This window comes from Mandrillus leucophaeus, unplaced genomic scaffold (genome assembly GCF_000951045.1).
Source record: "Mandrillus leucophaeus isolate KB7577 unplaced genomic scaffold, Mleu.le_1.0 Scaffold222, whole genome shotgun sequence".
Taxonomy (NCBI): domain Eukaryota; kingdom Metazoa; phylum Chordata; class Mammalia; order Primates; family Cercopithecidae; genus Mandrillus; species Mandrillus leucophaeus.
Window position 1 is genome coordinate 3,996,364 of NW_012102277.1, and position 20,945 is coordinate 4,017,308.

General features: G+C 38.7%; 1 long non-coding RNA gene across 1 annotated transcript in view; it reads left to right on the top strand.

The window, feature by feature from the left end:
- The window catches only part of LOC105540572, a 423,715-nt gene that overhangs the window by 120,917 nt on the left and 281,853 nt on the right, over positions 1–20,945 (top strand). The window contains exon 2 of the long non-coding RNA XR_001006210.1: positions 12,889–12,969. This is a non-coding gene — a long non-coding RNA (uncharacterized LOC105540572). The remainder of the gene's footprint in view (positions 1–12,888; positions 12,970–20,945) is intronic.

Consider the following 20,945-nt stretch of genomic DNA (forward strand, 5'->3'; position numbering starts at 1 on the left):
TCATTCTCAGCAAACTATTGCAAGAACAGAAAACTAAATACTGCATGTTTTCACTCATAGGTGGGAATTGAACAATGAGATCACTTGGACACAGGAAGGGGAACATCACACACCGGGTCCTATTGTAGGGAGCGGGGAGGGTGCAGAGATAGCATTATGAGATATACCTAATGTAAATGACAAGTTAATGGGTGCAGCACACCAACATGGCAGATGTATACATATGGAACAATCCTGCACGTTGTGCACATGTGCCATAGAACTTAAAGTATAATAAAAATAAAAATAAAAAATAAGTCTAGTTACTGCAATTAATGGTACCTGAGCACAAACCATTAGGTCACTGGGACATGGGGGAGGGGAGGGGTGTAAGGGTGAGGAGGCAGGAAGGATAAATTATAAAAGGGCACATTTAGGGGCACAAAATAAATTATAAAGGGACTTCTTAAAGTCTAATTTACCTTTCTCTTTTTTTTTTTTTTGGTTGTCCTTTTGGTATCTATATATTTAAAGTGGTTTTAAATCGGCAGCATGTACTTACATATTACTTTTAATAATCCAAATGGACAGTCTATGTCTTTAGAGTTTTTAGACAGCTTACATTTAATGTGATTACTATCATGATTGAGTTTAAATCTCCCATCTTACTATTTGTTTGCCATTTGTCCGTTCTTTGTTATTCTTTTTCTCTTTTTCTGCATTTTTTTGGGTTGAATGCTTTTGATTCTATTTTGTCTCTTGTGTTGGCTTATTAACTATAACTTGTGGTAGTGATATTTTAGTGGTTGCTTTAGAATGTATAGCATGTGTATATACAGTGTAAGTATATATATATGTATGTATATGTATGTTATTTCAATTCCTTCAGTCTATTGCCGGTGTTTCATTTTGAATAGTTTGTATTGCTACCTTTTCAAGTTTATTAATAGTTTCCTCTGTAACATTTAATCTTACATTAATTTCATGCATTATATTTTTTATTTTCAACTTTTTAATATCCATCTCTACAAGCTTGTTTGTGTATGGTGGATAGATTCATGATGTTAGTGGTGGTGATGGTTTCATGTATACACACATATGTCAAGACTTATAAAATTGTACTGATTAAACATCTGAAGTTTATGTCAATTATCACTCAGAAAACTTGTTTAAAAAAACATAATTTTGAAGGAATCTGTGCAGAAGCCCTCTAAATTTATACCATCTTTTGTAGTTGTCATGTTCACATCAAATTCAAGGGTATTGGTTTTATAAACTCATCTTTATTGAGTCTTTACAAAATATTCAAATAGTTTTCAGCAAATCAACTTTTTTTCACACTCAAAATACATTGTTTAATGTGATATAATTAAGTTATCTAATTAAGAAAGCAAATGAAAGTGGCGTATGCTGTGTTTGGAACAAACACAATCAATGTGTGATAAAAATCCCAGCTTCTCATTGGAGGAAAAGTTCTGGGTCAATTAGAACCTGATTTAAGGTGTCATCTGCAGGCCAGCAGCATCAGTATCTCCTGGGAGCTTCTTAGAATTTCTGACACTGCCATGGATTAACTGAATCAGGTTCGCTAGGTGATTCATATGCACATTAAAGTTTGAGAAATGTTTTCTTTGGGAATAGCCTACTAGTTTTGAGAATTGAATGTGTTATGGTGCTTAGGCAATACATTTTTTTTCCTCATGGAAATAGAGTGCTTCAGTTTCAAGCATCAGCCAAATAAGGCATTGTTTACATATTTTTTATTGTTATAATTTTTATTTTTTCTTATCAGGTTTTCTTTTCTTTTCCTGTTTGAAACTGGGTCTTGTTTTGCTGCCAAGGCTGGAGTGCAGTGGCATGATCATGGCTCACTGCAGCTGTAACCGCCCAGATTCAGGCAATCCTTCTACCTTAGCCTCCTGAGGACTACAGGCACGTGCCACTATGCCTGGTTAATTATTATTATTATTATTATTATTGTTGTTGTTGTTATTTGTAGAGGTGAGGTCTCACTATGGTGTCTAGGCTGTTCTCAAACTCCTGGGCTCAAGTGATTCTCCCATCTTGGCCTCCCAAAATGCTGGGATTACAGGCATGAGCCACTGTGCTTGACTCATATCAGGCTTTCTTGAGGTATGATTGGCACACATTAAAATTGATCAATTTTATGTGTATAAGACAATGAGTTTTGATAAATGTATAGAATCCTGTAACTATGACTTTTACAGCCAAGATACAAAATATTTCTACTTCTTCAAAATATTCCCTTTTGCGCCTTCACAGTCAATATTTCCTCTAATCCTTGGCCCTTGCTAGAATTTCATATAAATGGAATTACCTCATATTTCATCACTTTTTTGTTGTTGTTTTGTTTTGTTTTTCACTTAGCACTTGCTTTTGAGATTCATCCATGTTGTCATATCAACAGTTCATGCCCTTTTTGGATGCATAGTATTCCATTGTATAGATGTACCTTATAGTTGGTGATGGAAGGCAGGCCTGAGACTGGTGTTCAGGGAGCCTAGAAAAACTCATATGACCTTATGTGGTACAGAGGCTGCCATGACTGTGACCTTAAAAACTGGCAAAAACGTTGGAAACATGGATTCTAGTAGTTGAATCCTTACCCTCCAAATCCAGGTGATAGTCACACTTCAGAAAATGATGCTGACCAGCCCATCCACTCTATCACAGAGCCCTGACAATCCAGACATTTCCCTGAAAATTTGCAAATCTTCTTGTCCCTTTCTATCAGGACATCTCTAGAGCACAGCCCTTCCCCTGCTGTAAATACAGTGCCGTTTGGAGAGGAAAGTGTGGAGGGAGAGAGAGAACAATTTACCTTAATTGCTGAATATTTGCCTAATGGTCTTCAAATGTTATTGCCTATGGGCAAAGCCAGTTGTTTTTCTTCTCCCTTCTACCTGTGTGTAGAGAGACCTGAGGAAATCAGGCCAATAACTCAGAACATCACACGATATAAATTTTGGAACAATTTGTTTCTAATAGAATTTATTTTGGAAGGTTACCTGAAAACCTCAAATGGTTATTTCCTGCTTTTAACTGACAATCCTGACAATTAAACGTTTTAAACCTATTGGTATATTTTATCATTTTAGAAAGGTTGCATCTTGTTTTTATTATTAATTTTAGTTGGGAAACTGAGTCAAACCTCAAGTCAGGTTTGACTGAAGTTTTATTTATAGTTAATTTTCCTAAATATCCTCCAGTAGTGATTAGAATTAGCCACTGGACAACCATATCAGAACTAGGAGCTCGATACTAAAACAAGAAGGATGGAAATAATCAAAGAGGATTTGCAAATGATTAAGGTACTGAATTTCAGGTGTGCCTTCGAAAAATTAATTCCCTCTTTTTGCAAGCCGTTGCATCTCATTTCACCAGGTACCTTGCAAAGTTCTTGATGAGATGCATGCTTCGTGGGAATCACTCTTTCCCCTGTATTTGGGTATGCTTACTTGCAGGCTCTCAAGAGATTTACTTAAGATTTTCAACATTTCTGCATTAGATATTTTTAAAGAGAAAAATAAAATCCAGGGAATATAGCTTCTGAAGTGGAAAGTCTGAAACAAAAACAATATGATGACTGTCACAGACAAAGCTGCTAGAGCTCTAAAGTATAATGCAAGGTTTTTATAAACTCCAAGTTGTAGGTTACTCTTTGGCATGTAATAAATTAGTTCTGAGCCTAGAAGTGCTTTAATCTGAAAACTTCATTTGAGGAAAAAGCAGAGAATTTGAAGGTATTGAATAGGATACACACACACGTATTTTTCAGTGTATATCCGTACATGCATACATAGCTCATTTATCACTTGTTCAACAAATATTCACCAAATTCCTACAATGTGCCAAGCCTAGTCTCTGCCCTTTATTGCCTGCCCCACGGTTTAGTGGGGGAAAACTTAAGTAATTAAAACAAGTATTATGATTATGGTAGTGCCTGGTAGCACAGAAGCATATCTCAGGAGGAAATAGTTTCATTTCGGGGCCAAAGACTCGGTTGAAGAAATGATGTTTCACTATATTATTGTGCAATGTCTTCATCTTACTTAACTTCCAACACCTTGCAGAGCTATGCAGAGAGCAGTTCAGGGCTCTGTTTTTTGTTATTGTGGCATACAAGTTGCCCATCCTGGCCGGGCACGGTGGCTCACACCTGTAATCCCAGTACTTTGGGAGACCGAGGCGGGAGGATCACGAGATCAGGAGATCGAGACCATCCTGGTTAACATAGTGAAACCCCGTCTTAACTAAAAATACAAAAATTAGCTGGGTGTGGTGGCGGGCGCCTGTAGTCCCAGCTACTCAGGAGGCTGAGGCAGGAGAATCCCTTGAACCCAGAAGGCAGAGGTTACAGTGAGTGGAGATTGTGCCACTGCACTCCAGCCTGGGCAACAGAGCAAAACTCCATCTCAAAAAAAAAAAAAAAGAAGTTGCCCATCCTTCTGTCTGTGTCTGATTTGAAATTCCATGGGAAAAACATCTGAGAACTAGAAGATTTTACCAGGGGTGAGGAAGGATCATAATATTGAAGCCATGTACGGAACATTCACTTTCTACCAGCCATCTTGTTCTGTGCTTTACAGAAGAGTCCCATCCTATATGCACTTTATGTACTAGCTGCTGTCCCCCATCCCCTCTTGAGAGAAAGAGATAGAGAGAAAGAAGGATATAAGCAGCATAGGTGATGCTGCTAGCTGTTCTTCTCAGTGAACCTTGGTCCCAGAGAGATATGTCTTAGGAGACTTGACACATTTCTCGTGGCACTTTCACAGTTTGAGCATCTGGCTGAGAACAACTGTGTATGATTTCTAGGATGCAAATGGTGTTTTCACCCTATGCAAGCCTTCACTTTATTTTTTATTTTAGAGACTCAATATTTACAGTTACTTTTTCTAAATATTTTCCTAAATATTTAGTATTTATAGTTACTTTTCCTAAATATTCTCCTGTAGTGATTATAATTAGCCACTGGATAGCCACACCAGAATTAGGATTTCAGTACTATAAAAAAGAAAGATGAAAACAATCAAAGGGTCACCTAGACTAGAGTGCAGTGGCACGATCATAGCTGACTGCAACCTTGAACTAAAGCTCAAGCAATCCTCTTGCCTCAGCCTCCTGAGTAGCTCAGACTACAGACATGTGCCACGATACTCGGCTAGTTTTTTATTTTATTTTATTTTTGGTAGAGACAGAATCTCACTATGTTGTCCAGGCAGCTCTTGAACTGTTGGCCTCAAGTGATCCTCCCACCTCAGCTCCCCAGTTGCTGGGTGAGGTGAGCCACTGTGTCCAGCCAGCTTTCACTTTATTAACTAACTTTTGAATGCAGCCTTGCTGTTCATACTTCATGTACTTGCCTTATCTCAGTTAACTTCCAGCCAATCTATGAGAGTAAGACATGTGTGATTTCCATCTTAAGGGACAGTGGAAATGAAACAGAAGTTGAATAACTTGTCCGCATACCTTTAAATGACATAGTGAAGATTTACGTGCCATGAAGATTTACGTGCCATGTGCTCTATATGACACTATCTTTCTGGTCGTCAGCAATTTATTAAGGAGCCCTGAAGGTTTTGTTTGGAAGCCTGACAAAGACTGCTTTAAACACTGTTGGAGAGAGAAAATCCGGAGGGAAGGTGTCCATTGATACCATTTTAGGAAATGTTATCAGAGAAGCAATGCATTCTATCTCTGTTTTGAGAGAAACTTAGAAAGAAACAGAGAGATCTCCATGTATCTTGGAATGGATGCTTGGGATACTGTGGCTTGACTGAAGGCAGGGCAGCTGAAGCCAGAAGCCAGATAAATTATAACAATTCTGAGCCTGAGTCACTCTTTCAGGCCATGGGCGCTCCATCCAGATGCAGAGCTGTTGAATGATGGTTGCCCCTGCAGCCTGGCTTCCCACCTAGCTGTGGTTTGAGGCAGCAGGTTCTCATTATGCTTTATTCTTTTTTTGAGAATGTGTTCCTGAAATTGAATTAGATTTGCTTCCTTCATAGCATGTGTTGCTTTTTAAATGACTTCCTGGTGGGTTTTCCTCAAGATATTCAGCCATGATGCAAAGGTTCTCAGGGTAAAATCAAGTATCCAACCCAATGAGAAAAAAATGTATTATTTCCTTACCTTCAGGTTTAACTGGAAGATGCTGCATTTTGAGCAGTCATGATCTTTCTTTCCCCAAATGCTTTTGCTTTCCCTGCTGGGATGGCCTAAGTCAATTACTGTCCTCTGCCTGAGGTATTATTAGTCTTCATTCCCAGAACAAAGAAAATTCATACCATCATCCAGGAAAATTGCCAATCTTCTTGAAACTGTTGCGTTTTCCATGGGTACTGAAATGTACTCTCCATGGGAGATTTGGAGATGAAGGTCAGGATTCCCTATAAATGTATCCCAGGGATGTTGCTCAGAAGGTTATCTCTTTCCTTTAAGTTCTTGAGAAGGAATCTGAATTGGTAATGTTTCTATTGTTGTTCATTCGTTTATTCATTCATTAATCCATTCAACAGATATATATTGGCTGGCTGCTGTGTGCCAGGCACATAATAGAAAAAACAGACAAGGACCCTACTGTCATGGAAACTGCATTTCAGTAGTGGGGACAGACAAATAAATAATCAAATAGGAAGTATATTAGATAGTGGTAACTGCTAAGGAGAGGAGGAATAGGAGTGGGAGGCTCGTTGTTTGTGTGTGTAGGGCCATGTGGGCTGCCCAAGGGATAATGGCAATTTAGAGGGTTTCCAGGGAAAGATTTTCTCCTAATAGTTGAAAGAACTGAGGGATTTCTGGGGGAAGGTTTTCCAGCAATGAAAATAAGTGCAAAAGGTCTGGTGTGTCAGGAGAATAGCATGGAAAATCAGGTGGCCAAAGCAAAGTGACCAGACCAGGAGGGAGCGCAGTAGGAGGTTAGTTCAGAGAGGTGTTGGAGTGAAGTATGCCGGTTAAGTAAGGATTTTGGCTGTACTCAGAGCTAGACACAAAGATAGGGGAGTTTTGAGCAGGGAAGAGACATAATCTCATTGTGTTTATCAGGAAGGCTGTGGCTACTGAACTGAAAATGAGCCAAAGGGTGACATCAGTGGAGGCAGGGAGGTTGTTTACGAAATAGGTGAAAAAATTCAGGCAAGAGATGGTATTGGCCTGGATTCATTAAATTAAAAAAAAAAAAAAAAAAAAAAAACCAGGAGGGCTAGGTTATTGAAATGATTTAAAGTATTATTTTTAATGTTAAAATGATTCTATATTTCAGATTTACTGTTGCAATCTTGACAGCTAAAGTTTTCAAAAATAGAACTTGTATACAGATTTTACTATATGAACTATTAATTAAGCACCTACTAAATACCCAGCTAAATGGTGGTATTCTGGAAAGACTTTCGAACAAGTCACTGTAATCTCATTAGATAAACTACAAAAACAACATTTGCATGTGTGTGTACACATTCTAGTTTAGAAAATATATGAGCTGATCAGATATTTTCGGTACAGATTATGCTTAAATGCTTATCTTAGAAAATATATGAACCCATGTTTTAGTACAGATTATGCTTAACTGCTTGTAAGAAACTAATATTTATTGAACACCCACTAGCTACCAGGATCTATGCTGGACATTTTACATAAGGAAACACATTTAACCTTCAAAACCACTCTATAACAGCAATTATCAAAATTCTTGGTTTCAGGAACCCTTTAGACTTTTAAAACCTATTGAGGACCCCAAAGAGCTTTTGTTTATGTGGGTTATATATAACCATAGATGATAGATAGATAGATAGATAGATAGATAGATAGATAGATAGATAGACAGATAGATATTTACTATTTTAAGAATTAAAACTAAAACATTTAAAAATTGATTGATTCATTTAAAATAACAATAATTAACCCATAACCCATAACATAAAATATATGTTAACAAATTATATTTTATAAAAATGCTGTAATTTATACATTTTTAAATGTGGCAAGAGCAGCATTATTTTAATATTTTTCACAAATCTCTTTAGCATCTGACTTCCAAAATAGCTAGATTCTTGTATCTACTTCAACGTTCAATCTATTGTGATATGTTGTTTTGGTTGAAGTATATGAAGAAAATCTGGCCCCATGTAGATATGTAGTGGAAAAGGAAGGAGCATTTTAATATCCTTTTCAGATAATTGTGAATGTTGTCTTTTGATATTAAGTTAAAACCCAAAATGTAGAAGTTTCTGGAAAGTTAGTTGCATTGTGGAATCAGAGATATATTCATTTTTTACTCTATTAACTTGAAATCTACTGATTATCTTGCACATTGCCTATGCTTAAGGTAGTAACATTACACATTGGTCATTTGGAAAATGCTGGCTCACTGAATTATGCAGATCTCCAAATGCTGACACATTTCATTATATAATATATGTTTTAAAAGTCACGTGTGTTTCTGTCAACACCTATCTCATCAGAAAAGCCTTTACATATTAGGAAGCTGTCAAGCTGCTCACATTGGCGGCTATAAGTCTTCCAAAATTCCAATTTTCACTTAATAGACCAAATTTTATCCTTGGCAACAAATGCTGTCAGTTGCTATCATTGAAGTGACAGGGTCTCTTCTTTCATTTTCAAGAAAATGTTTACCAAATACCCAAGTCCCAATAATCATAGTTTATCTCTGTCACTATTTCAGGTAAAATTGGCGCCCTTTGATAAAGGCCAATAGTTCAGCTCACAACTCAAACAATTGCCCAAATACTTTCTCTTGAAGCAGTCGTTATACTTCAGTGAATGGCAGAAGTGCTTTATGTATACCACCCAGTTTATCACAGAGAATATTAAAAAGATTAGCACTGAAGGGACAGGATTTAATATGATTAATCATTTTTACTCCTTCATTCAGCACAAATGAACTGTCCCCTTCCCTCCATCTCTTTTCTCTACCTCTCTCTTTCTGTTTCTTCCTCACTACAAGCATTAAGTGGGGAAGAGTACAATGATCCCTAGTGTAGTTGGGTGCCACCGCCTGGATTCCAGCTGAGGCTGAGGTGTCAGCAGTTTTATCCGTCATTGTTTTTGCACCATCAATGCAAATGCCAAGACAGTGACAAGGGCCAAACAATACGTTAGTGTTATTGTAAAAACGGTTTTGTTGTTCCAGACTCCCTGATAAGATCTGAGGATATTCCTCCCCCTTCCTGCTCCATAGACCTGTAGACCACACTTTGAGAACTGCTGCTGTATGTAATATGTGTTTTACAAATGAAGAAACTGAATCTTAGGCTAAGCAACTTGTGTAAGGTCACATGGTTTGTCAGGAAAAAAGACAGGACTCTAACCCAGGCCTGTCTGACCCAAAGTTTGCCTGGAAACTTGGTCTCCCCTCCTCCTCTCCCCTTCCTTACACACACACATGCACACACAATGGTAGACTTCATGGAGAACTTTGGAGAAAGTGTAAACTTGATTATTCAAAAGGACACAAGGATCTGGGTGAGAAGAATAAAATAAGCTCAACCGTGAGGACTGAAATGACCATGATTTATGGGGCAAATAAATAAAGACTCAGACTGAAATGGAGTCTCCATTTGGCCATTTCTAGAGAAAATGATGGAGAGGAAAGGTGGGTGAATTGATGTCAAAGTGACTAGTCTGGCCTTGATTCAAAAGCAAATAGTTTTAGATTTTTAAACAGATCACAAAATGATAAAAGTTACATTAAACTGACATTGGTAGTGAATGTATCACCAAAAGAAAGAGAACACGGCCGGAGAAAATCTTGATCATTCAGCAAGCAGTAATGGCTTAAGCCAGAGTGAAAGGAGAGAAGAATCAGAAAAATACGGCAAAGATAAAGCACCAAAAGTGTGGTAATTGGTGATGGGGAAATGCAAAAGAAAATGATCCTGAAGGACTCCCAGCTTTCATGTGTGAGGCTCCAAGGGAGATATGGTATGTTGCAGAGACTGATGATGTCTGGAGGAGACTATGCTGTTGACATTGGTGAACTGGTGGTGATGTCAACCTAGCCAACTGAAGTGAAGGTATTCTAAAAGCAATTCACATGTGGCACTGAATGAAGTTTATAGCAGATGCAAAGATGTATTCCCTGAGAGTGGGTGACTGAGGGCTTATCATGGAAGATCCCTGCTGTTAGGATGGAATGAAGAGGAACCAGTGTAGGAGAAAGGGGAATGATTTAAGAGGCAGAAGATGCCCCTTTGTAGTACTAGCAGCAGCAGCAGTTGTAGCTGTAGTCATTACAGAGCCATAGTAATAGGAATAATGATAATGGGTAACGCTTAGTGAGATCTTATTCTCCAGGCTTGACATACAATAGATTTTGAATTCTCAGAACAATTTTATGAGTGAGAACAGGTTTCTGTTTTTCAGATGAAGAAAACATGACTTAGAAACATTAAGTAGTTGATATAAGGTCATACAGTTAGGAAGTGGCTGAGTCAGTCCTGGATCCCCAATCTCTCTGACTCCAGCACTTCTCCATCTTAATGCAGCCTTAGGGAAACCAAGGAGTGGAAATGTTCACAAAGGGCTATGTAAAATTCACAAGTTAAGTTGCAGAGTATGAGAACTGAGGAAGATTTTTTTTTTTTTTTTTGAGATGGAGTCTTGCTCTGTCGTCCAGGTTGGAATGCAGTGGTGCGATCTTGACTCACTGCAAAGTGCTGCTTCCCACACTCAAGCAATTCTTACGCCTTGGCTTCCCAGGTAGCTGGGATTACAGGCGTGTGCCATTATGCTTGGCTAATTTTTGTATTGTTACTGGAGACAGGGTTTTGCCATGTTGGCCAAGTTGGTCTCAAGCTCCTGGCCTCAAGTGATTCACCCACTTCAGCCTCCCAAAATGCTGGGATTACAGGCATGAGATACTGCACCCAGGCTTTTTTTTTTTTTTTTTTTTTAAGATAAAATCTCGCTATGTTGACCAGGGTGCCAGACTGGTCTAGAACTTCTGGCTTCAGGCAGTCCTCTTGCCTCAGACTCTGAAAGTGTTAGGGTTATAGGTATGAACCACTGCGCCTGGCTAGGAAGACCATTTTAGTAGGACCAAATAAACTGGTAGCCTCATGTGAGGTCTCAGGAAATTGATGATGGAAGCAGTTGGCAAGAAATGATGACTGTACCTAAGGAAATGAAGGGATCTAGCAAAACCAGTCTGTATATGGGAGAGATTTGTGAGTAAAAGGAAAACTCTAAAATGGCTTAAAGTAGATATGGGTTAATAACTGAAGTGATTTAAATTTTAGTTGAAAAGAGGCTTAAGTTAGTCGAAATGGATAGGAATGATGTCAGGTGACAAAAAAGAAATGAATTTTCATGTTGGTTTGATGAGCGGTGAATATGGGAGAAGTAGGTCAGGGAAAATAGGATTCAGGGTGCAGACGGAGGAAGCAATTTCAGCTTTAAGTAGTGGCCCTTCCGTGAAATAGCAAGAAATGTGAACAGTAATTATTATAGAGACCATTATTTAGAATTTGCTAAAATCAATAGAAAAGTGGCTGGGAATTCTAGGCTAGCGGTCTCAGTGAATTAAATAAAGATTAGGATTATCTCTTGTCATGAGGCTAAAAACTAAGCTTGAAAATCTCAGGGTTGGAGGAGGCTTCAGATGTCAATAATTAGGTTATGTGACTATATTACGATGAATTATTCCATCACATACTTTTAAGGGATTAGCCATTTAATAGACATGAATTTCATCTCTCTTTCTTGTCTTTTCTTTATATACTAGAAGGAACCCTACTTGAAGCAGCAGGAGCCCTGTTGGTTGTTTCCGGGCACTATTGGGTGCCGAGAACCTAGCCAATTGCCTGATATATAGCAAGGGTTCAAAAATATTTGTTGTATGAATTAATGAATATACTTCAACTCAGCCATTTGATGCTAACTTACTCTTTATGCTAACTGTACTTTCTCCTCACAATTGTATAAATGATTTTTTTCTTTGCAACCTGTAAAATGATTTTCATCTTTTTCAGTCATTATAATGGCCCTGTGAGTTAGGAACATTGTCATTATACCTATTTTATAGATGTGGATACTGACTCCCTCACTCAAAGTTATAGCACAGTGTAGTTGTTTAGAGTCTGGGTGTTGTGGTCAGATAAACCATTCTGAGCACCAGGTCTGTCATGTACACGACACATTATTAAGCTGTCTTCCTTTGGCAGATTTTTTTTTTTGTTTGTTTGTTTTTTACTTTACCTAGCCTCAGTATTCTCATCTGTACAAAAGAGATATGAAACTGTCCTGCGGGCCAGGCCCAGTGGTTCATGCCTATAATCCCAGCACTTTGGGAGGCCAAGGTGGGCGGATCACTAGGTAAAGAGATTGAGACCAGCCTGGCCAACATGGTGAAACCCCATGTCTACTAAAAATACAAAAATTAGCTGGGCATAGTGGTGCACGCCTGTAGTCCCAGCCACTTGGGAGGCTGAGGCAGGAGAATCGCTTGAACCTGGGAGGTGGAGGTTCAAGCCGAGATCAAGGTTGCACCACTGCACTCCTGGGCGAGGCAGAGCGAGACTCCATCTCAAAACAAACAAACAAACAAATAGACAAACAAAAATGTCTTGCACGATGAGTGAAAAGATTAAGTACCATAGTGGCTATAAACTACATAACACAAAGCTGAGCACAAAATATGAACTCAGGCAGTGTGATATATTGGTGAGAGCACAGATTCTGGAGCCAGAGAGCCTGGATTTGAACCCCTAATTGCTGCTGTGTGATCTTGGACAAGTCACTAATTTTTCTGTGTCTCAATTTCCTCATCTGTAAAATAGGAGTAATAATGAAGATTAAGTGAGTTAATACATGTAAAATGCTTAGAACAGTGCCTGGTACATACTAAGTACTATGTGAGTTTGTTCATAGGTGATATCTATTGAAGTTGGAAGGGTCACAGTATCAGTGGGTGGTCCCCCAATTTCTTCTTGAGCTTTGATGAATTAGCGGGTAACTCTCCAAATCTTACTTACATTATTTACTTTTGCCTCACTTTTATCATATACTTTTAAGGGATCTGCTAGTTAATAAATAGGGCTTACATTTTCTTTTATTTCTTGTTTTTTTCTTTGTTTACCAGAAGGAGCCTCAAAGTGTCTAGTGATCGGCAGAAAAATAGAAGAATCAAATATTTTCATATTCTGGTGATTATATTCTCTGCCCCATTCCTAAAATGAATTATTTTTCCTGAATACCAACTTTTTAGACTCCTCTTCCATCTGCCCCCGCCCCCCATTCTCAAAACTAAGAAACCTGCTCCCATGTCAAAAACCAAAACCAAAAGTGATTTCTGTGTAGACATGTGAAAACATCCTGTTGAAATGCTCTCAGGTTAACGTCTTTTTGCAGGTGACCTTTGCTCCATCTCTGTGGGTTTGACTCATGGGTCACAACATGTGATCGTTATTTCAGCTTATCACTATCAACGAAATGAATAGAGTCAATGTTCACAATTGCTACTTTCAAATCGAATTACTCAGGATGAAAATCTTTGCAGGGTTGAAAAATAAATAAATATTCTCAGCAGGGAATAAAGGTGGGGGTGATGAGTGTGTCATATGGTTAATTTAGTTTTGTTTGCAACTTTTCTGTAGAGAGACTTGGAATGGAAGGGGAAGGTTTAGAGCCAGAGTACCCAACAGAGGCATTTGTTGTGAAAATCTCACTATATAGTATTAGAGGCTGTTCATGCTAATTGAGGTGATATAACTCCCTTGATATTTGGGGCCCCAGTTTACAGAATAATAACATTTTTGGAGCAAAAGGATTTTAATGTAATGGGTCGTCCTGTGTTGAAGAGATGATACATTGTTAAAGACCACTACCAAAACTGCAGTTTTCCACAAGTACTACCAGAATGTGACCCAATAAATTCAAGGTCTGAAAATCTTCAAGATTTGCAACCTCTCTGCCGAAGTCCTTATTTAATTCAGAAACTTTATTAGAGATTTGTGATGTACCAGACTTTATGCCAGGAAGTAAGATGAATGGAAAGATGGTAAGAAAAGCCTGGATAGGGATTTCTGTCTACCTAGGGAGCCGGGTAAGTGAACACTTGTCATTGTTCACTTGACTATAGGCCAGTGCTAGGGAGCAAAAAGTCCTGGGACTGAAACAGGGAAGGTAAAAAGAGGAGGAATTGCTACTTTTTGAGCATCATTGGTGTGGCAGGTACTGTGTTGTGGAGTGGAGACTGAAAGGAGGACAGAAATGTGATGAATTGAGCATTGGATAGGTAAATAAGTTATGATGGAAAATTCCCATCTTGAAGTGAACACGTTTAACAAATGGTTGGTGACAGGAGGGTTGCCAGTGAAGGCTGGAGGTGAAGCTCACAAGAGTTGGGTCATTATTCTGCTCACAGGCAACCATCCAAGGCTTAAACACAGAAGAAATACATCGTTAGATTTGTGACATAAAAAGATAATTCAGAGAAGCGTGGAGGATGAGTTGGAGAGGAGAAGCTCAAGAGGTAGAAAATCCAGTTAGAATGGCACTGTTTGCCAAGGCAAGAAATAATGTGAGCCAGGCGGTTGTGTTCAAGGGGCAGCAAACATTTGATTGAAGCAACAGGACTTGATAATGGATTCACGACAGTCACTGAGAAAGGTGGAGGGCTGTCTGCCTTTCCCAGCACCAACAACTTTGTGCACCTGATGGTGCAGTTACTTAAGAGAGAAGAGGAAATTAATGAGTTACCCTTTCCTGGGTGAGCAATGCCTGCAATGGCTTTAGTTTCCATCGATACAAGGAGAATAAGAATATCTACAGTCAGAGAGGTTGTGAAGATTAAATAAAATAATGTGTGAAATCAATGTGAAACAGTGCTCAGGACACAATGCCTTGCAATTCAAGTGTTGTCTTCACTCCAACACACACACACACCCCCATGGAAAACTCTATAGCCTATTGAAGTCTTTGAAATCCTGCCCTGACATTAAATAATATTTTAATGCCAGAAACATACTTTTAAAAGTCCAATAACATTGCTGTTAAAATAAAGAGACAGCCAACAGCCAAGTGACTTTGAATAGAATTGTTTCCTGGAATTGTAGATGAAAGTTAAGGATGCTATGCTTTTATAAGGAAATGGTAATGTACACTGTGTACATTTCTTTTGCCAACTATTGAGTAGCTTGCCTATCCTCCTGTTTGTGCTAAATTTTTTATTAAATACTTCACTGAGTACCATATAATGTCAGATACTGTACCAAGGGAATTAAGTGACATAGCTGCGAAATACTTTTCCTGGTCTGTTAGTAGACTGCCATTAAAATTGAAAACATGACTGGTCTGGTGTGGGCAAGATTTAGGTGTATAACATAGCCTGGGAAAATGTTGGGATCCAGCATTTGTTGTTAGTTGAAATGTTTTTATAATCAGAAAACAAATCTATAGCAAAACTTTGTGTGTTAAAAAAATGTTGTGTAAAGGTCTATGGCATCTTTTTCAAAACAAACTGGATTATCGCCTTCACAGAAGCTAGTCTGGGCAGATCTCCAAGAACTTGCAGCTTCATCAGAGCCTTGTCATTACCCTGGACAAAGGCACAATGTTGTTATTGCCCCTTCAGGTACCTGATCAAGGCTACAGTGCCCCAAGGGCATCTTCTATAGTTTCAAGCATTCTAGGGTGGACCCTCCCTCCCCAGCAGAATCCTGAGCCTCATTTGGTAGGTGTCCAAGCCAGTTACCACCATTCCAGCATGCCTTGTTTAGCCAATATTTCCATTAGCAACCTGCTTCTCCACTCAGAAATGTTAATGCCAACCCTCTCTTCCCCTGGGGACTCCTCTCTCAGCACCCTGTATTGCCTGGATAATCAGGATTTCATGGAAATGGAAATTGGAGTGGTGTAATAGTAAAAAATTATTTAAGAGTCATAAAACCTGAATTCTAATGAGACTCATTAGCTTGATGACCTTGGTCAAGGCAAGCCCCTCTAAGTCTCAGTTTTATTACCTCTACAATGTAGATAATGATGCTCAGTGTTCAAGGTTTTGGGGAGATTTAAATGAGACAATGTATATAGGAGCTACTAGAACAATGTCCAGCACAAAGTAGTTGTTCAACAAATGATTCATTAAAAATTTTAAGAAATGGCCAGGCGCAGTGGCTCATGTCTGTAATCCCAGCACTTTGGAAGGCTGAGGCGAGTGAATCACGAGGTCAGGAGTTTGAGACCAGCCTGACCAACATGGTGAAACTAAAAACACAAAATACAAAAATTAACCGAGCGTGGTGTCATGCACCTGTAATCCCACCTACTCGAGAGGCTGAGGCAGGAGAATCGCTTGAACGCTGGAGGTGGAGGTTGCAGGGAGCCGAGGTTATGCCACTGCACTCCAGCCTGGTGACAGAGCGAGACTACGTCTAAGAAAAAAAAAAAAAATTCTTACCTAGAATTTGCGTGTTAGAGAATTAAGGTTAATATCCTTTCTGAGCCTTCTATGTTATGAATGTCAGATTTCTCTGGAAAGAAGCTTGAATTTCAAGTTTACAGGTCTGTTGAGTTGGAATCTTCTGTATTCATTTACAGTTGCTCTTTGGGCTACAAGAATTTCAGCTTTGTAAGATATCATGCTAGTGAGGCAAAATGCCTTATCATGGCAACAAATTCAGTGGTGGAAATATCTTGCTGATCTTTGGCAGTTTATCCATCAGTAAGTGTTCTTAAAAATAACATGCACAACACTGATAGCAACTGCCATTTTTGAGAGCTCTTTATGCTCCAGGCACTGGGCTAAATTCTTTATGTACAGCTTCTCACTTTTTTCTTCCCTACAGCACTGAGATGGTTGTCTTTACACTAGTTTTACAGATAAGAAACCTGAGGCTCAGAGATTTTGAGAAAATAGGTACTGAACCACCACCTTGTATACCCAGAGCTGTTACTGATTCAGGCTCAGTCAAGAGGCACTGCTGTTTGCTTGCTGAAATAAAGCTCCATTCAGAGAACACACCGAGAGAAGTACCCTGAGGACAGGGGTTAGGTTGGAGATGCTATCCAGGATCAGGGTAGCTTGGTTGAATGGAGCAAGATGCTATAAATGGCTTGTGAAGGATAGCTAAATAGAAGAGCGATCTGGATGGTGGTTACTCCCAGTGGCTCTCTGGAGGTTATGAATTGCTCTGCCCAGGTGCACCTGCTTGATGGAGTGAGGGGTGTGGAATCCTCTCTTACTCTGCTCACTAGACGGGGCACCTACAGAGCTGCATCTGCTTTGGGGAAGGGCACTATTTTCTAATTTGCACAAAGACACCCAATGGGCAAACAGCAGCCTGGGAAAAGCTGATTTCACAATCGTGCCACCAGCGTTCCATCAGCACAAAGAACACATGATCACAAGGAACAGGAGAGAAAAGGGTGGTGAGGAAACACAGACTGATCCCCCAGCAAGCAGAATTCAAAGGAAGGCCACCGTAAAACAAAATAGTTAGGAAAGAAGAATCAAAAGCAATTAGGTTTCTTCAAGGGCCGAAACCCAACAAGTGAATATTGATCTACCATTTGAAAGGTCCATGAGAAAACTAGGGAAAAAGTGCCCCTTACAGTAGAAGCATGCTTAGATATCCAGGAAGTCACCAGCAGTGTAAGAGAAGCTGTAAATATTAATGAAGCTACAAGGCAAGCATTTTAAAAGGCGCTTCTTTTTTTTTTTTTTTTCCCTCTGAGTATGTTTTTTAGAGGTGGAAACATCTTTAAACTTTAAAAGGGATGTATTTTCTCTACCGTATACTGGAGTTTTATAAAGCACTGCCTCTTGCCAGATGATCTGAAATGGGCTTTATATTATTTCAGAGAGGGGCAATTGAGAATCTATAAAGGCAGGTCAGACCTAAGGTGTTAGGAATTTATAATAGCAGAGGAAAGAAAGAGACAAACAGACAATAGAAGAAGATGAGTTAAGACTACCTTATTTTGTGACATGATGAAATTATTAGGAAAAAGAAACAGAGAACAGTGAGCTGATTGAGCTGTGGTTTGGGGAATCTCAATGAATGTAAAGCATGGGCTTGTAAATGAAGAGATACTTAAAAGAAAATTGTGAATTTATGTTTGGCTTCTAATGCTTGTTAAAAATAATCTGCACAGGAGTGATTTTCTGTTTTTCAAAATCAATTCTTAAGAAAACATTCTAGATAGTTAGCTAAACAAATTTTTATTTCTATCCAGAATATATATGTATAGCTACATATGTGCATAGTCATATATATGCACAGGTATGTATGTGTATATATGTGTATATATGTGTGCCTGTGTATATGTGTGTGTATGTGTGTGTATATATGCATATGTGTATGTGTATATGTATGTCTATGTGTGTATATGTGTGTGTGTGTGTGTGTGTGTGTGAGTGTGTGTGTATCTTGACCCTTTCACTAGCTTCTACATTATATACTTTAACCATAGGATTGTCCAGAAATTAACTTCCAGTATAAATGCATGATTTCCTTATGTTTATTGACTAAACATAATGTCTAAATTTTTCAGTAGATTCATCATCTGTTAAATGACAATAATCACATAATAATATAAGCCTGCTTTCTCCTTGGGGTTGCTGTGAGAGGAAATGGCTACATAAACTAATAAAATTTTAGAGCTGAAAAAGACCTTTGAGATCATTTGCTCCAAAGTCTGTGTTACAAGCATGATACAAATATGGGATAACTTTATTTATCTTTATCCCTATGACATGGCCATGATTTACATATCATCAAACCAAAATAGTAAGTGGTAAGTGGTTTTCTGCCATGGCTCACCAAGCCATGCAGAAATCTGCACTTGATTCTGAGCTCTGCTTTTTGAACATTTCCTGGTAGTGGTTCTTTTGCAAAACTTACCACAGGAAGATGATTGAAAACACGCAAACCTGCTTAGTGATGTAGGTCCTGGTAAAGGAAATAAACCAAACCCTTTCTGCTAAGAATGTTGAATTACTTTTAAAAAATATAATGTTTATTGAGATATAATTCGTATACAATACAATTCACTCATTTTTAAAGTGTACATGGATGGAAATGGAGGGCATTATCTTAAGTGAAACAACTCAAGCAGAAAGTCAAATACTGCATGTTCCCACAATTATAAGTAAAAGCTAAATAATGTGTACACTTGAACATAGAGTGTGGAAAAATAGTTATTGGTGACTTTGAAGGGCAGGAGAGAAATGAGGAATGATAACTTAATGGGCACAGTGTATACTATTTAGATAATGGTTACACTAAAAGCCAAGACTTTGCCACTATGTAATATGTCCATGTCACCACTATATGTCCCTATAATTTGTACCCCTTAAATTTATACAAATAAAGCTGTTTTTCATAATAAAAATTACACTGTTTAATGGCTTTTAGCATATTGACAGTCATACCATCATCACCACAATCAATTTGAGAACACTTTTATTACCCCTAAAAGAAAAATCATAATCATTGGCAATCACGCCCCGTTTTCCTCCTCCTTCCAGCTCCTGGCAATCAATTCTAATGTATGTCTCTACAAATGTGCCTGTTGTAAAATTTCATACAAGTTGGATAATACATTATGGTGTCTTTTGGAACTGGCTTCTTTCAGTTAGCATAATGTCATGGTTCATATGTTTTAACAGGTATCAGTACTTAATTCTTTTTCACAGCTTAATAATATTCCATTATATAAATATACTGCATTTATTTATCCATTCATCAGCTGATTGACATTTGGGTTGTTTTTATTTGGGGCTTTTATGAGTAATGCTGGCATGAATATTTGTGTACAAATTTTCGTGTGGGCATATATTTTCACTTGAGTGTCTGTGTAGGAGTACAATTGCTGGGTCATATGGAAACCCTATTTGACATTTTAAGGGGCTGTCAGACTGTCTGCCAAAGGACCTGCACCACTTCGCATTCCCACAAGCAGTGTATGAGGGTCCCATTTTCTTTTTTTTTTTTTAGACAGAGTCTTGCTCAGTCGCCCAGGCTGGAGCTCAGTGACACGATCTCAGCTCACTGCAACCTCCGCCTTCGGGGTTCAAATGATTCTCTTACCTCAGCCTCCCGAGTAGCTGGGACTACAGGTGTGTGCCACCATGCCCAGCTAATTTTTGTATTTTTAGTAGAGAGGAGGTTTCACCATGTTACCCAGGCTGGTCTCAAACTTCTGATCTCAGGTGATCCACTCACCCCGGCCTCGCAAAATGCTGGGATTACAGGCGTGAGCCACCACGCTTGGCCGAGGGTCACATTTTCTACATCAAAAAGAATCTACCTATCTTCGATTATAGCCATCATTAGAGGATGTGAGGTGGTATCCCACTGTGGTCTCCTTTGTATTTCCCTGGTGGGTAATGTTGTTAAGCATATTTTAATGTAGTTATTAGCTAGTAAGTTACTTTTACACTTTTATGGTTTGGTGAAAGAATACCAACATTTTCCAGAAAAGACTTTGACGTTTAAGACTTTTTGAGAAAAGGGCAAGGAAAGTTCAGAATCAGGGAAGTAACATTCTACTAGAGATGGGGAGGAGGTTATGAATGCAATAGTAAGTCAAGAAGGTTAGAACAGAGTTATGTTCTCTTTAGAAATATGGGAAGTGTGTGCAAGAATTCATTTAGCTGCAAATAAAAGAAAGCCTGACAAACCTATATAAGCAATTGAGCTTTATTTTGGTCATGTTAGAAACATCATCTACGGTGGTAGGCAGTGTCTGGCATTGGTTTGCTTGTTAGGGCCAGTGACTCTTCAATTTTTAAAAAGTTATTCTCTGAATAAAACTTTCTAAAACTGGGCCGGGCGCGGTGGCTCAAGCCTGTAATCCCAGCACTTTGGGGGGCCGAGGCGGGCGGATCACGAGGTCAGGAGATCGAGACCATCCTGGCTAACACAGTGAAACCCCGTCTCTACTAAAAAAAATACAAAAAACTAGCTGGGCGAGGTGGCGGG